Source organism: Anolis carolinensis, chromosome 5 (assembly GCF_035594765.1).
Source record: "Anolis carolinensis isolate JA03-04 chromosome 5, rAnoCar3.1.pri, whole genome shotgun sequence".
NCBI lineage: Eukaryota > Metazoa > Chordata > Lepidosauria > Squamata > Dactyloidae > Anolis > Anolis carolinensis.
Genome location: NC_085845.1, coordinates 107190696 through 107196685, shown reverse-complemented (window position 1 = coordinate 107196685; position 5990 = coordinate 107190696). Strand labels below are relative to the sequence as shown.

Below are 5990 nucleotides of genomic sequence, written 5' to 3'. Positions count from 1 at the left end.
ATTCATTTCTGTAATGCCCTCGGATGCTGTGGATAGTAGCAATAAGTAGTTTGAAGACTGTCTGCATTTGTTGCCAGATATCTAAAATCCATCAGTCTTTCTTACATTTTTTCCTGACACTCCCTTGCTACAACATCAGAATCAAACTATAGAAAAGCTAGCTCCTGACACATTTTTAATAACCAAGAAGCAGGATCAAGAAGGACCTGTGCAGAAAGGAACAGGCTTGATTAGAAATCATTTGGGATTATCAAGGACACATACAAAGTGGGCAAAGTGAGAGCATTTTCTCCCAAATAATATCTGTATTTCATTCCTTCAATAATATAGGAGAGTTTTCAGCTTGCTTATTATATCATGTCAAAATCAAGCAATGCTGACCATCTATAAGCATCAGCAAAATAATACCATTGTTGGGTACTATTTACATAAAGACTTGCTTAGGCTTTATTCACAAAACAGCAGACAAACATTTGTATGAACACGATAGATTCCTCCTTTCATAATTCTACCTATGAACAACTGCCATGAGTCATACTCTCACTTGTAGATGGAGAAATACAAGTTGTAAGATTGCCGGGCTCTGACCCAGATGTTAACGGCAAGTCTGAGTATATTGGTTTAAACAATCTATCAGGCTTCACAATCCCTTGTGAGTTGAAAAGGTGAATTTAAAATGAAAGAGTAATAAAAACAGCAGCAGTCTAAGAATAATAGAAAATAGTGGTCTAGTGGTTGATGGTCTGAATCTTATTCAATTTTTCCAGGTCAGGGGTGGGCAGTTGTGACTCTCCAGATTTTTGTGGTTTATAGTTCCCATGATCACTCACCGGTGTCCGTGCTCAAAAGTTCTGAAAGGACTTATGATTCATTAAATGGCAGATAAACTTTTGGTCCTCTAGTTGCTTTGAACTTCAATTTCCAAAAACCTTAAGCAATAGTAAGTACTGTGGAAGCTGAGGGCGAACAAATTGAAATTGAATCCAGACAAGACAGAGGTCCTCCTGGTCAGTCACAGGGCTGAACAGGGTATAGGGTTACAGCCTGTGTTGGACGGGGTCGTCCAACACAGATTTTTGTGGTTTATAGTTCCCATGATCACTCACCGGTGTCCGTGCTCAAAAGTTCTGAAAGGACTTATGATTCATTAAATGGCAGATAAACTTTTGGTCCTCTAGTTGCTTTGAACTTCAATTTCCAAAAACCTTAAGCAATAGTAAGTACTGTGGAAGCTGAGGGCGAACAAATTGAAATTGAATCCAGACAAGACAGAGGTCCTCCTGGTCAGTCACAGGGCTGAACAGGGTATAGGGTTACAGCCTGTGTTGGACAAGGTCGCACTCCCCCTGAAGACACAGGTTCACAGTCTGGGGGTTCTCCTGGACTCATCACTGAGCCTGTAGACCCAGATCTCGGCGGTGGCCAGGGGAGCCTTCGCACAATTCAGACGTGTGCGCCAGCTGCGCCCGTTACTTAGGAGGTCTGACTTGGCCTCGGTGGTCCACACTCTGGTTACATCCCGTTTGGATTACTGCAACGCACTCTACATGGGGCTGCCTTTGAAGATGGCCCGGAAGCTCCAATTAGTACAACGGGCAACAGCCAGATTAATAACTGAGGCGGCTTACAGGGAGCGTACAACCCCCTTGCTAAACCAGCTCCACTGGCTGCCGATATGCTACCGAGCCCAATTTAAAGTGCTGGTTTTGACCTACAAAGCCCTAAACGGTTCTGGTCCAACTTACCTGTTCGAACGCATCTCCTCCTATGAGCCCACAAGAACCTTAAGATCATCTGGGAGGCCCCGCTCTCGATCCCACTTGCCTCACAAGCGCGGCTGGTGGGGACGAGAGACAGGGCCTTCTCAGTGGTGGCTCCTTGGCTATGGAACTCCCTCCCTAGTGACATCCATCAGGCTCCATCCCTTCTAGGATTTAGAAAGAGGTTGAAGACCTGGCTATGCGTGCAAGCGTTTAATGAATTATCTCAGTTAGTGTTGACATGGATTGGATTAAGGCTTTTGCACAAGGTCTGATGGATGATTGGCATATATATTCGGTGTTGCACTGTGTTAAATCTTTTATATATTGTATTTTACTATGTTATTTAACTATTTTAACTGTTTTATATTTTATTGTATTGTGATGTACTGGTAGTGATCCTGCCAGTTGTGTAAGCCGCCCTGAGTCCCCTCGGGCAGAAGGGCGGGGTAGAAATATCGGAAATATCGGAATTTTGCCTCTATCCTCAGTAACAGTCATTAGTTCCAGGCTTATTGTCGATATCAAGTGAGAATGTCCATTAATAATAGGAGCATCCCCAGGGGTCATCAAGTCCAACCTCTTCTGCCGTGCAAGAAAAGAACAAACAAAGCTCCCCAACAGATGGCCATCCAGCCTTTGTAATATTAACAATAATATTAGCAGAAACCCCAGGGGCCATCCAGTCTAACCCCCTTCTGTCATGCAGGAAAAGCACATTCAAAGCACCTCCTGAGTGGTGAGAGGGAAATAGGGTTTTAGAAGCAAGGAAGGTGACAGGAAAATGATCTGTGATTAAGGTCAAGAAAAAAAGGCTTTTGCGGAAAGGGAGGCAGGGGGGAGGCTTTTGGGAGCAAGGGAGGTTAGGGGAAGGGAATGAGTGGGAAAGAGAATGGAAAGCTGGGAGTGGGAGGGAGAGGAGGGAAGCACAGAGCCCCTCATTATGCTTAGTGGAGCCCTTGGCGGCTCCAGGAAGCACACTTTGAAAACCACCCAGAGGGTATGAAGAAGTGAAAAATCTGCAAATTACACTATGTAACAAAATTTGAAAAAAAAATCTGTTCCGTGTTTAAAATGTTATTCCTGTGAAATTGTGTGATACTTACTTTGAATGTAGGTGTTATACTTCAGAAAATTAATTTTTGTGGCTGCCACAAACTACGTTGAATTGGTCAAGACTCTATGAGATATTCATTGAAAAACTATAGCAAAATGTGCTGCAGCATATCTTGCAACAACTACGTTGTTGCATTTTAATAAACTTTCTCCATATTTTTTATTATAGAACCAATGAGAAAATGACATTTCTAACCCAGGAACAAAAATGGTTTTACTTAGTGTTATAGAAACCCTATTTTGTGTACATGAGAACTCAACTGTAATAAAGCTCAAGGATTTGGCAAGGCTGTACTTAACAGAGTCTCTGTAATTGGTGCGAATTGAAAACCCTTGGAGAACTGTATATACACTCATACTTCTGAGAAAATGGGTTGCTGACATTAACTTCTGTCTTTGTTGGCAGGATCCTGTTCCAGAATTCCTACCTTCCTGTTACTGGACCCCTTCTTTGATTTTGGCATATTTTCTTACTTTGCATTATGAATCATTAGAAAGTTTTTCTTTTTTCAGCATTTGGGCATTTTACTAGTGGCTCTGTTTCCCTGCTCCTCTAGACAATACACTTGTTAATCTATTGACTCAGGCTTGACTCCTCTCTGTTGCTACTCCCCTAGACTTGCTGTTTGCTTTGTGAACTCTTTATTTTGTTTGATTCTGTAGGACTCAAATTATATTATTTCAACAAGAAATATGGATAATTCAAAGCAGATCTCAGACAGTATGTGGCAGCTGCTAAACATATCAGATAGCTACAGAAAAGAGTTGCTAGCAGTATTAGATCTATATATATAAAAGAGTGATGGCATCAGGGCAGCGGACAAAACAACAAAACTACAGGCCCCCCAACCTCGAAATTTGACAACACAACCCATCATCCACGGCTCTAGGTTGATACAACAAAAAGAAAAGAAAAATAAAGTCCTAATTACAGGGAGATGAATAATTGTTTTTATCCAATTGCTGCCAGTTTGAATGCTAAGCTCCGCCCACTTGGTCTCCTAGCAACCTCCTCAACCCAGGGGACAGGCACAGTTAGGCCTCACTTAGGCCTCTTCCACAGATTATCAGATTTGAACTGGGTTATATGGCAGTGTAGACTCAAGGCCCTTCCACACAGCTATATAACCCATTTAGAATCTTATATTATCTGCTTTGAACTGGATTATCTTGAGTCCACACTGCCATATAATCCACTTCAGTGTGCATACTAAACATAAAGACAACCAAACAACAGACATTCAATACCACCACTACCTCAACAATTTCTCACCAACACCACCAGACAATGCCACAGCAAACACGTGGCCGGGCACAACTAGTAGTTTATAATACAAGTAGTTAATTTGTTTTCAGAACTCCTAATCTTATTTGTAGCTATTCACAAAAGCCTAACTAGTTTTAATATATCCTCATTTCAAACTACTTTAACCAGGTTTAATCTGTCTTTTTAACTAGTTATTTATTTATTGTGTCAGAAACAAACTGAGGGCACAGCTATAATGTATTTCAAAACCACACAAAGTCAAAAATTTTACATTATACTAGATTTCCCTTGACCAGAAGATGGCCATTCAGAGTGCCTCCTGTGTCGCTACGAGAAGGTCCTCCACCATGCATGTGTCAGGGCTCAGGCCGCACTGTAGCAAATGGTCTCTTCTCCATACTCGCACATTGTGGATTCCTCTTTGTAGCCCCATTTCTTAAGATTAGCTTTGTGCCAGAGCACAGTCTATTCATTGCCTTCCAAATCACCCAGTCTTCTGTGTGCCCAGGAGGGAGTTTCTCATCTGGTATCAGCCATGGAATAAGTTTCACGTTTTAGACTGCCACTTTTGGACTCTCACTTGCTGAGGTGTTCCTGCGAGTGTCTCTGTAGATCTTAGGAAGCTATTTCTTGATTTAAGGTGTTGGCTTGCTGGCTGATATCTGAACAGCAGATGGGCCAGAGATGTCAATTCCTTGGTCCTTTTATTACAGGCTGCTACTCCCCGATGGATGTCAGGTGGTGCAATACTGGCTAAACAGTATACAGTAGAGTTCCAGTTATCCAACACACCATATTATCCGACACACTATATTATCCGACACCCCATATTATCCAACACCCCATATTATCCGACGTGCCAGCTTCTTGCCCCTCTCCACAGGTGCTGGGGTGCAGAGGGAGGCCAGACTAAAGGCCAGACCCTTTGCGCAACTTCTCTCTCCGGAGGCAGAGGGCAGGTGCCTCGAAGGAGGCAGACTCCAAAGGAGAACTCAGTAGAAGTCCCCCCCCCTTCACCTCGTTCGCTCACCTTTGAGGAGCTCGGAGGCTCCCACCAGCTGCTCCGAGGTGGCGGATGGAGGGTGGGCTTCCGCTGTGCTCATGGCTTCCTCTGCCACTTCGTCTGACTCCCCCTCTTCCACCACCTCCTCCTTCACATCCTCTTGTGGCAGCCTGAGGAATGGAGTGCTGCTGAGCCAGAGGGAACTCGGGAGAGGGAGAGGGAGAGGGAGAGGGAGGAAGATTTTTATCTCCCCAAGCACCAGGCTCCCTCTGTTGCTGCTTGGGGAGAGAAAAGTCCCTTCTCTCCTTGCCAAGTTCCTGGCTTGGAGCCTTGCTGCATAGAGAAACAGTGTTTTTGTAGGCAGCAACAGAGCTCTTGAAGCCCAGTGCTTGGGGAGGGAAAAGTCTCTTCCCTCCCTGTCATGCACCCGGCTTGGAGTGTGGAGAGGCTTGGATAATAGTTATCCGACATTTGGCCCGCCCCTTTATGTTGGATAACCAGAATTCTACTGTAATTTCTCCAGTGGTGTAGAATGTAGACATCCTGTGATAATGTGGCATGCCTCATTAAGAACCACATCCACTTTTTTAACGTAGTGAGATGTATTCCACACTGGGCATGCATATTTAGCAGCAGAGTAGCAAAGTGCAAGGGCAGATGTCTTCACTCTGTCTGATTGTGATCCCCAGGTTGTGCTAGTCAGCTTTCATATGATATTATTTCTAGCACCCACTTTTTGCTTGATATTCGTGCAGTGCTTCTTATAAGTCAGAGCACAGTCCAGAGTAACTCCCAGGTATTTTGGTGTGTGGCAATGCTCCAGTGGGATTCCTTCCCAAGTAAT

The 5990-nt window shown here is 43.8% G+C and overlaps 1 long non-coding RNA gene across 1 annotated transcript; it reads right to left on the bottom strand.

The window, feature by feature from the left end:
- Positions 1 to 418: 418 nt before the first annotated feature.
- Positions 419 to 5548, bottom strand: LOC134299372 (uncharacterized). Its single transcript, XR_010006562.1, has 2 exons — positions 5174 to 5548; positions 419 to 4896 (listed from the first exon to the last, which is right to left on the bottom strand). It is a non-coding gene; the product is annotated as an uncharacterized LOC134299372 (long non-coding RNA).
- Positions 5549 to 5990: the final 442 nt, after the last annotated feature.